The sequence below is a fragment of the Eublepharis macularius genome, chromosome 4 (genome assembly GCF_028583425.1).
Source record: "Eublepharis macularius isolate TG4126 chromosome 4, MPM_Emac_v1.0, whole genome shotgun sequence".
Lineage (NCBI taxonomy): Eukaryota > Metazoa > Chordata > Lepidosauria > Squamata > Eublepharidae > Eublepharis > Eublepharis macularius.
The window spans coordinates 121,615,452-121,626,622 of NC_072793.1; the positions used below are offsets into that span (position 1 = coordinate 121,615,452).

Here is an 11,171-nt window from a genome sequence, read left to right on the forward strand (position 1 = left end):
TAGGAGTATTTTTTTAATTTCCATTACCTGGCAAAAATCAGCCTGGCAGCTGTAATCATAAGTATGGCAAACTTTTGCTGATCTCTAGATAAATCAGGCAAATAATTCAGCTGCAGCATCTCTGATTTATAGGGAATTTGTTCTTCCAAACCTATTGATATAATGTTCACCACTTCCAATAACTGGTGGCATGTATACACATCAACCACATATGAAAAAAATCTGTCTTATTTTCTTTACAGAATCTGCATATGCAGGTACTAGTCTTATAAATCTTTACCAGTCTTAAAGGAGTTAAATGCCACCTGTAAATAATTTTCAACCGTTTTTCTCTAAAAGATAGGCAAATTGTGAAGAAAATACCATAAATGAAAATAAATTTCCATGCTGAATCATCTAAGTTGTTCCCTATAACTTTTTGCCACCTACAGCAAAAGATTTGATCAGGTTTGAGTGTCATTTTCGATAAACAAGAATACATACTAGAAATAATACCTTTATCATCTGCTAAAAGCAATTCATAAAACTCTGTTATGCGTCTTAAAATAACCCTTTTTTGGTATTAAATCACATAGATACCCTCTAACTTGGAGATATTCAAATATTACAATGCCAGGAACTGGAATAATTTTAATATCATTGTATGGGATAACTTGGTTATCAGTTATCAAGTTTCTGCAATCACTAAATCCTGAAAATTCCTACCTTCTCAAAGGTATAAATTCTGGGCTCTTTTTATCAATCATATCACTAATGACAGATGCTAGGGAAGAGAATCTTGGGAACAGTATTTTTAACTTGGATCTCATACATGTATTGCATTTACAGTGGTGTTTTCATTATTATAATATTTCTTCCTATTTTTTTTCCTAACCCAAGGCCAACTTTTCAAGGGTACCTTTACAAAAGATTGTTCAATAAAGGTCGGTGTATTTTTAACAATGTCTGATAGCCAGGCTGTATAGCTTGCATTTCACTCCTCCTGCCAGTAGGGACACACATGAAGCCTTGTTACCTTCAGTGCATCAGCTGAGTTCTTTCTGTCTTTTCCAATTTCTGGAGGCCTGACCTCTAAGATTACACAAGAAAACAGAACAGGTAGAAGAGGATGGCTAGAAGGAAAACAGAGGTCAGGTACAGGGCTGACATAGACAAAGAGGAGGAGTACATGGGTAAGTTGTGAAATTTCAAGAGAAGCTCTTGCAAGCTAGAAGAAAATGTAATTAATGTGCCATAAAGTGAAGGCCGTTTTCCCATCTGACATTGATAAGCCTTTTCTTCAGCTGAAGGAATCCACATAGCCTCCGATTATTTTGGGAATCTGTTTTGAAATGGAACCCCCTCAGTTGCTAGATGTTCTTAAGGGAGCAAGCTGTAAAGACTTTGGGTTTGCTGTTGTGAGGTAATTTTTGTATTGTACCTAGGAATTGACATCGTCGCAGCTCATTGGGAGTGTGCCCGCTGGCTGTGTGCTTTCCTGGGTTGCCTGCTGGCGATGGGCAATCACTGGGCGGTTTGCCACCTCCTGCTGATTGCTAGCGATTGATGGGCAATGGGGCAAACCCCTGAGAGATTGCTTACCACCAGCAGGCAACTGGGAACCCTAATTGCACCTGCTAGGGATGCCAGATCCCCCAGGGGCCAAACTGGGGGTTGGAGGACAGGGGGCAGTGGGAACTTATCCATTGTGAACATGTTTTGCATGTGTGCACTTCTGCCCCCACCTGTCATGCCAGGAAAAGAAGTCATTTTCTGGCACAATGCAGAAGCTATAGGTTGTGCTGGAAGGGAGCAATTTGCTAGAAATCACCTCCAAACTTAGCGTGCCTCCCAACTTAGTGTATTTTGCACATGTGCCTCCCCTGATGTGACTGTATTCCCTGCCTGCTGGCCAGGTGAGTGGAGATGGAGGGCAGCAGATCCCCTGCTCCCACCGAGGGGGTGGCAGTCCAAAGAATACAGAGATCACTGAAGCAGGACGTTCAATAAATGAAAGGACATTGATTTATGTACAAGTGGTTTTTAAAGAACAGCAGCCCACATATTCAGACATTCACAGATGAAGCTTGACTGAAGCACTTAAACTTATGGCTTCAGGTTCTAATTTAAATTTCTTTTCATGCTTGTGGTTACAAACAGGCTTTCACTGCCTAATCCCCAGGATGGATCCCCTCTCACGCAGAGGATTCCACCCAGACCAGCCTGCCTCTCTCAAGAGTAAGACTAAATGGTACTAGGTCTGCTAATTGCCAGAAACAGGCCTCAGGACTGGGTACCCTGTCCTCTCCCAGAGTTGGAACTAAACCACTGCTACACTACCAGGCAGAGTTACCATTGATACTGCCTGCTCTGTAGCTGAGGCAGACACCAACTGAACTGTAGCTGTCTTTCCCTCCAGCATTCCATCCCACCTCTGAAAGGCAACCTGATGCTGGAACAGCACTCCCATAGACTCAGGGATGAAACAGCTGAGCAGTTGGCTGCTTTACCTTTCAGGGGCAGGATAGCAGCCTCTACGTCACACCCCACGGTCTTTGGGTTCATTCCCTCTTAGTTATCTAAGAGCCAGTTTGGTGTAGCGGTTAAGAGTGCAGGACTCTAGTCTGGAGAACCTGGTTTGATTCCCCACTCCTCCACTTCAAGCCAGCTGGGTGACCTTGGGTCAGTTACAGCTTCTAGCTCTCTCATCCCCACCCAACTCACAGGGTGTATTGTTGTGGGGATAATAGTAACATACTTTGTAAACCACTCTGAGTGTAAGTCATCTTGAAGGGCGGTATATAAATCGAATGTTGTTGTTGTTATCTCTTTTCTAAAGTCTTATATTCTTCAGCCTTTCCTCAGAGGAAAGGTGCTCCAACCCCCTAATCATCTTGGTTGTCCTCTTCTGTACTTTTTCCAGCTCTGCAGCATCTTCTTTGAGATAGGTGACAAGAATTGCACATGGTATTCCAAATGAGGCTGCATCATAGATCTACAATAGTTACACTTGCAGTATTTTAATAATTCATGTACTTTATTTTGTGTGCATAAAGAACAATAATTTTGAATCCTTGTGTGAAATTGTTGTTTTGTTCTTTGTCATCACAAGCACAAACTACAGTTTTTCACTTTGCTGCTCAGTTCACTTATTGAAAAGTTTGCCATAGAATACAAATTGTAATTTGTGCCTGTGATATTTCAAACAACCCCATTTCCTGCAAGCATGGTGCAGCTGAGGCAGGCAAAAAATGGTTGGTAATATCATAAAGTGGCTGTGTGAATTCTGGATTGTTTTGGATTTGAGTGTGTATGTATTTGGAGTGTGTGTGTGTGTGATCTATCCACATAGAAGTTCTTGAACAGTGAAGTAGCCCTGAACACATTAGATGTATGCAGGCTGAACATGTGCACAGGAGGAAGAAGACTGTGTGTGTGTGTGTATGCGTGTGTGTGTGCTGTCTCAGCGCAAAGTTGCTCAGCATAATTTGTCAACAGAGCCTCTGCTCATACAGACGGCAGTGACTGTGAAAGCACAGCCTATGTGAATACAGTTGACAGCGGCATAGGCTTTGCTCACAGGGTGTGTTGACTGTGCATGAATGATGGGTAGACCAGCAGGTGCGCTCCAGTTCCTTCCACTTGAAGTGTTTATTCTACACATGCAACATGTACGGGTTCAAACATGCATGCCTTATAGAAATCTGTAAGAGTTTCACTTTAACTCTCTGCTTCATTGTGATACCATTTTTCCCGATATACTAATAGCTAAGTCTTAAAGAGTTTTCAAAGTCCACTAGCTTTTATATGTACAATACAATATAAATGCTAGAAAGAGCACGTTTAAAGTCTTAATACTTTGGAGGGAAAAAAGGCTACAAAGTTCCATGTTTTCCCCTCGTAGCTTTTGTGTGTCCTGTCGATATTAATATTTTTTTCTTTCAAGTAAGTCTGTTTTAAATTTTGTAATTATTAGGCTTGTTAACACAGCATGCTCTCACATTCTTTAATAAACCTCTTAGCAATTGTGCTTTGATAAAATTCTGCACATCTGCTGTCTAGAAAACACTGTGTAAAAATGTCAAAACAATGTTCAAGCCAAAATCTACACTCAGACCAAGTATAAGTTAAAACCAACATGAGAACAGATAGTAACAATAAAATTAAAATTAAATTGAAATATCAAGATATATTAAAATACATGACTCAGCACCATACCACTGACAGGACCAACCCAAAATGATCTGTTTAAAAGCTGCATCAAGCTATGCATGACCTATAGGGCTTCCCAAACGCTCAAGATTCAGCTACTGCTTTGGTTGCCCTGACAACCACAAATGGCAACCAAACTCTCATGAGAGAGCTTGGCATGCACAGGGGGTATGAGGGGCACAAAGAGGTAAGGAGGAAGATTCCTACCAGCTACTGGGCCAGAGAGGGAGACTTGACCTGACAGGTGAATGGGAGGATTTATTTCATTTATAGTCTGCCTTTCTTGTGGAGACTCGAGGTAGACTACAACAGCTCAAAAACAATGCAATATAGACCAGTATATGTACAAACCATGCCACAGAATTATAGAGTTGGAAGGGGTCTTACAGACCATCTAGTCCAACCCCTGCCTAATGCAGGAACAGCCTAAAGTGTCTCTGACAAGCATTTGTCCAGCTGCTCCTTGAAGGCTGCCAATTAGGGGGAACCCACCACATCCCCAGGCAGCCAATTCCACTGCTGAATTACTCTTGTGAAGTTTTTCCTAATGTCTAGCTGGTACCTTCCCTTCTGGAGGTAAACCCATTGTTTTGAGTCCTATCCTCTGTTGCCAACAGGAACAGGTTCCTTCCGTCTTCTAAGTGGCAGCCTTTTAAATACTTAAAGAGAGCAATCATGTCTCCCCTCAGCCTCCTCTTCTCCAAACTGAACATTCCCAGGTCCCTTTTAGGGCTTGGTCTCCAGGCCCCTGATCATCCTGGTTGCTCTCCTCTGCACCTGTTCCAATTTTTCCACATCCTTTTTGAAGTGTAGCCTCCGGAATTGCACACAATACTCCAGGTGGTGCTTGAGCAAAGTGGTATATAGTGGGACAATGGCATCCTGTGATTTGGATGTTATGCCTTTGATGATACCTTGTTGAGCCTTTTTTGCTGCTGCATCTCATAGACTACTCATGTTTAGTTTCCAGTCCATCCAAATGTAATGAGTAATCCCTTCACATCCTCATCTAGATCATTTATAAAATCATTGAAACGCTCTGGGGCCACAACCAAGCCCTGTGGCACTCCACTGGACACCTCCCTCCAATCAGACATGATGCCATTAACAACTATTTTTTTGGGTGCAGTTATCCACAGTTTATTATCCATCTAACCATCCTAGAGTCCAGTCCATAGTCCACCAGTTTACCCATCAAAACATCATGAGGAACCTTGTCAAAAGCATTAATGAAATCCAGATAAACTACATTGACAGCATTCCTGCAATCCAGTAAGCCTGTCCCTCGATTATAGAAGGAGATGAGTGGCAGGACCTGTTGGGGACAAATCCATGCTGACTTGTCTGTGTCACCATGTTGTCCATCAGATGCTTGCAGACTGATGCCTTTAATATCTAATATCTTCCCTGGAAGATAGGCCAGGCTGACTAGCCTGCAGTTCCCAGGAGTGCCTTTTTTCCTTTCTTGAAGATTGGGGTGACATTTGCCCTCCTCCAGTCTTCTGACACATCACCTGTCCTCTAAGAGGCCTGGAAGATGATTGATAAAGGGTCTACAAGCTCTTTTGAAAGTTTTTAAAGCACTCTCAGGTGTACCTCATCTGACCCAGGGGATTTGTACACATCCAGTGCAGCTAGGTGCTTCTCAACAACTTTTCTGCCCATGTCAACCAGCAGCCCCGAAGCCTTGCCTACTGCCTTGCTTACTGCCATTTCTAGGTGGGCCGGTTCACTCTTTCAGAAATAAAACTGAGGCAAAATAGGTTTTGAGCCTTTATGCTTTCTCTCTGTCCTCTGCCAGAGTTTATCCATTTTTACCCAGCAATGAGGATATTGCCCCCTTTACCTTCTGTTTGCTCCTCATGTATCTGAATAATATCTTATTGTTGTGGTGAGCCCCCCGGCCAGTCTCAGCTTGTTCTGAGATTTGGCCCCTCTGACAGCTACCCTACAGTGCCTATCTACCCCTAGATACCCTTCTTTGGATGCATTTCCTTCCCTCCTTCTTGAAAGTCTCCTTTTTCCTCCTTAGTTCATCACAGAGGTCTCTATTCATCCACATTGGCTTCTTAGATCCTCTACTGCATTTCCATCTTGCTAGAACAGTGATAGCTTGAGCCTGCAAGAGCTTTTCTTTTAGGAAAGCCCACCCTTCACTTGTTCCTTTCCCTCCTTCCTCACAGGGTGTTCGTTGTTGTGGGGATAATGAAATACTTTGTAAACCGCTCTGAGTGGGTGTTAAGTCATCCTGAAGGGTGGTATATAAATCGAATGTTGTTGTTGTTATTCCAACATTTTTGTCCATGAAGTAGCTCTCATCATATCTCTAAGTTTATTAAAGTTTGCCCTACTAAAATCTAACCTGTGCTTTTGGCTACAAATTCCCTTGGTACCCCACAGAAAAAAGAATTCTAGGAGGACGTGATCCCTTCTCTCTAAGGTTCCCACCACCTTTACCCCGTCAACTAACACTTACTTGTTGATTAATATCAAGTTCAGTATGGCCAAGCCCCTTGTTGCTTCCTCCATCATTTGAGAAAGGAAATTTTTGGCCAGGCAGGTCAGGAAGCTCCATGACCCTGGGCACATAGCAGAATTGGTCTCCCAGCACACATTGTGTAACTACAAGGTCATGTTTCTTGGATACCCTATTAAGCTGCTCACAGAGGCCAGAATCCATCTCATCTCCTTGGTCAGGAGGTCTGTAACAGACCCCAACCACAGTACTGCTCATCCTTCCCTCCTTATCTTCACCCAGACACTTTCCACTGGGCCATTACTCTTCTCCTTCAGCATTTCCTGATAATCAAGCCCTCACATACAGCGCCACTCCACCTCCTCTATGACACTTCCTGTTCTCCTTGAATAACTCATACCCTTCCACTACGGTATTCCAGTTGTGGGAATCATCCCACCAAGTCTCTGTAATACCTACTAAATCATATCTTTCCATCTGCATTAGTAGATCACGTTCTTCTTATTGCCCAAGCTTTCGGCATTGGTATATAGGCACCGGAAGTTTTGCAACATTTTCCCTCTTTGACTTGGCCTTCCCAGGTTGGCCCCTGCTATTTGCTCTCCGTTCTCCCTGAAATTTCTATGCAGTTGTCTCCATTCCCCTGTGATGTCAATTTAAAGTCCTCCCAGTGAATCTCCCCATGTCCTTTCCGAACACATTCTTCCCTGTCCTTGACAAGTGGAGTCCATCACATGCAAGCAGGCCATCTTCAAGAAAACATAGGCGATGATCCCAGAATCCAAATCACTCCTACTGGCACCATGAATGCAGCCAGTGGTTCACTTCCATAATCTGTGTAATTTGTTCCTATATGGACCATCACAAATGGGTAATGGTCTGTTGGTTTGATGAGCTTAGCCATTTGGTCTGTGATATCCTTGATCTTCACTCCATCAAGCAACACACCTCTTGGGCCATGGAGTCAGGACTGGACATGATGTTCCATACCCCCCAACAGAAAGTCACCAGTCACCAAGACTATCCTTTTCCTTCTAATGTTATTTGTTTGTAGGTCCATGGCGCCCCTACTTGTTCTTTCTGGCCCTTGTTGTTGTACAGCTGCCAGTGATTCTGTCATGTCAGCAAGGGCCTAGAATCGATTTCTCAGCTCTAGTGGGATTGAGTGCCGTGTTGCTTTGCATCTTTTGGGCTGTGCTGTGCTGTGCTGTCAATCTCTGAGGAGGTTCATTAGGAAAATATTCTGTTTTATTGTCTCCTCTACCACTCTCTCCATCCCTTTGCAGGGCCTGAAGACTTTTGCTGATGAAATCCTCTGTTTCTTTGATCTCTTGAAGGGTAGTGATCCATTCCTCCAGGCTCTTCACTTTTTCTTCCAGTAACACTATCAGATTTCACTTATAACAAATGAAGCCCTCCTTGTCCTCTGAGAAGAAGGCAAACATAGCACACTCCTGGAAGGTAGCTAGAAATGGCCCTTCAGTAGCCATTGTCTTCTTCCAAAAAAAGATGATGTGTTAATTGCATTAAAAATCAGAGAATGTAAAAGCAACAGTATAATACATACCACAAGCAGTGCATAAAAGCATGATTTCAAAATTGGTGCACAATGTAAAAATAGCAGTATAATACATATGCCATTAAAATGACAGTATAATACATATAACACAGTGTAACGAAACAGATTTACGAAACTGATAAACAATACAATCAAAAAAATATAGATCATACAATAAACAATGCAACAAATAAATGCCTGCAGGTGCTAGCTGGTGGTGGGTGGGATGGGAAGTTACTCTCCCTCCAGATTCAATGTTTGCAGAATCTGTTTCAGATGCCTCATTATACAGTTGGCTCTCCTACTACCAAAAGCCTCTGAGATAGCTTGGGTCATGAGAGTGTGACTGGTCCCAGGCAGTTTGAGTTTCATGGAACTCAAATCAGACCATCAAGTCCTAGTCCAATGTGACACTATGCAGGCTTCAATAATATCAACTGAATGGTGAGCTGAACAAATGGCCCATATCTGATTGTATGCAGAGAGTTAGCTGAACTGTTCCTCTCATGTTACCCAGTGCGGAGGTCTCCTTGTGAGTTGGGGGAATTAGTGTGCAAGGAGAGGCAGCGAGAGGCAGGTAACTTCAGGATCTCCATCTGTGTATATGAGGATTGTCCCAGCTAGAGAACTCTTTCAATGAACAGACGGATGTTTCAATCAAAAAGGGTTTTTAAAACTGAAAATAATAAAGATCAACAACAGACAAAAACACACAAAACACACACACAGAGCTAACTAGAAAGCAGTGATAAAAACTGGATAAGAGTTTGAGGGATTGGGTGATAGTTACCATCCAGAAGAGGGTGTCTGGGAGAGAGAGCGTTGAGCGACCAACAAGTCAATGTGGAAGAGCTTGGAATGAAATCTGAGGGCAGATGCTGGATCTGAGAGCATGCACACAACTATGGCAGAGAGTTAGTCCAATTATACTGTGGAATGTACCTGGGGGCAAGATTTCATCTTCTACCTCAAAACAATGACTTAATGGTTGTCCCTGGGGTGGGACAAATGACTGGGAAGCTGTCACCAAGGTGAGACAATGAACTGGGAAGGTTTGATAAGGTCTTCCCGGGTAGAAGTAAAGTTATCAATGATGATTGACCACCCACAATGTATGGGTGGGTAAGGCTATCAGAGTCTTGAGTTTCCTGAGAATAGGCAAGTGGATAAGGGAAGATTGTCAAAGTCCTTTTCCTCACCACTTGGTCAGAGTGGGCGGCAGACAGATGACCTCTGTAATCTAAATAGGGAGAGGGCCCCCTGGTCAGGGCTGCCAAAGAGGGGAGACTAGAGGGACAAGATTTTGGAGGTCCTGGTTAGAGCAGAAGCCCACGGAGTGCTATATTTGCATACAACATTTGGGTTGGGAATGAGTGGAGTGTGCCTGTGGTGGCTTTTGGCAACCCTGTCCCCAGTACACATGCCCTAACACTGTGCAGCTAGGTAAGCACTGGAGCATAAAGCTGAAGTCATCTATAAGTTGAATGAAAGTGTGAAAGACAGCCAGGAATAAAAACCGATACTTCTTCTCTTTAAATACATCTACTATATCCACAAAGCCATCCTTTGGAGGGAGGGCATTGAATGGATATTATTAGTATGCAGCGAATTGCTAAATGATAATACAACGTTGTTGTCTATTTTCTGCTTCATTTATGCAAGAGAAAAGATATAACATATTCATTTTTGGTATGTATTCAAGGGATAATAGATAGAGACACAGATGAGACATGAGACTTGGGGTGCTTAACCCTGTTCCCAATTCAACCCACATCTGTCATACTACAACTTATCTGTTTTGTATTTCTACAGCAAGTCAAGTCATTGGGGCACATAATGGAGAATTAACACACCTCCCTCAGCATGAATCACTCCTTTGCATGGATCCACACCACCCACCTTCTTAATATACTACATTGGTAGTGTGATTTGACCATTATCAGACTGCCATCATCTATAATCAAGTTCACTAGCAGTATCTGGTCATGTAATTTTAACACTAAGCATGTTATCGGAATCAAACCACTCATACACGTTATTACCCTATATCAATAACACAGCAAATGAACAAATGCATATTTAATTGGAATCTCATGTTGCACCAAGATTCCCTCGTTGACATGTGTTGCACTAGGAACCTGCCTAGTTGTGTGTCCTGGCAGAATCTCCTTGATTCTGAGCCTCATACAGGCACCAAGTTGTGATTTTGACTTCTGTGGCATGCAATCTCATCTAACCTAAAGGGGTCTGTTTAGTCATTTAGCTTGCATTTTATGTTCAAGTGAGTGGGCCTCAGATTAAGTATTCCTAAACGGTTCTTCTTGCCTGCCATGGCAGGTGTCCAGGGTCCCTGTATCCAGACACTTCCCTTTGGAATACCAGTAAGACCATGGCTTTATATCTTCAGGTGGCCTGCTATGGCCTCTCTGTGGTCTTGTATATTTGAATATCACTATGCCACATAAAGCTTAATTTTCATCCCCATTACCTTGAGCCTCAGCAGTAAATCTAGTTTGTCATGCATTCAGAAAAGAGCGACATATTTACCTTTTCCCCCCTCTGTAGTTCTTGATACTTCTCACTCTTTACTAATTTGGGACACCGTGTCAGGACTCAGGAGCAGAGAGGCACAAACAAATGAAGCAGACAGAAGGAAAAGCAATATGTCCTATGTGCTTATATCAGAGACTCATGTGGATGAAGTGAAAGCCAGAAGATATAAATAGGTTTGACTCAATATAAACTGGCTTGGCTTTGTGAGAGACTTGTATTAATATCACTTTCAGGGGCACTTTGGAACTTAGTGAGACAGTCACTGACCAGTCTGTTTCTCCCATATGAGTGTGTGTGTTGACACACAAAATTGTAGTAAACCTCTACAAGTTTGCAAAGCCCCATTGAATAGGAGAACCTGACCTGAGACGGATTCTGAGTAGCCCTGTTTAG

General features: G+C 42.8%; 1 protein-coding gene across 1 annotated transcript in view; it reads right to left on the minus strand.

Annotated features, from left to right (window-relative positions):
* KBTBD12 (kelch repeat and BTB domain containing 12) overlaps positions 1 to 10,900 on the minus strand; it is a 69,088-nt gene extending 58,188 nt beyond the window's left edge. The window contains exon 1 of the mRNA XM_054978819.1: positions 10,773 to 10,900. The gene's annotated coding sequence lies outside the window, so the exon portion shown is untranslated. The remainder of the gene's footprint in view (positions 1 to 10,772) is intronic.
* Between the last annotated feature and the right edge of the window lie 271 nt (positions 10,901 to 11,171).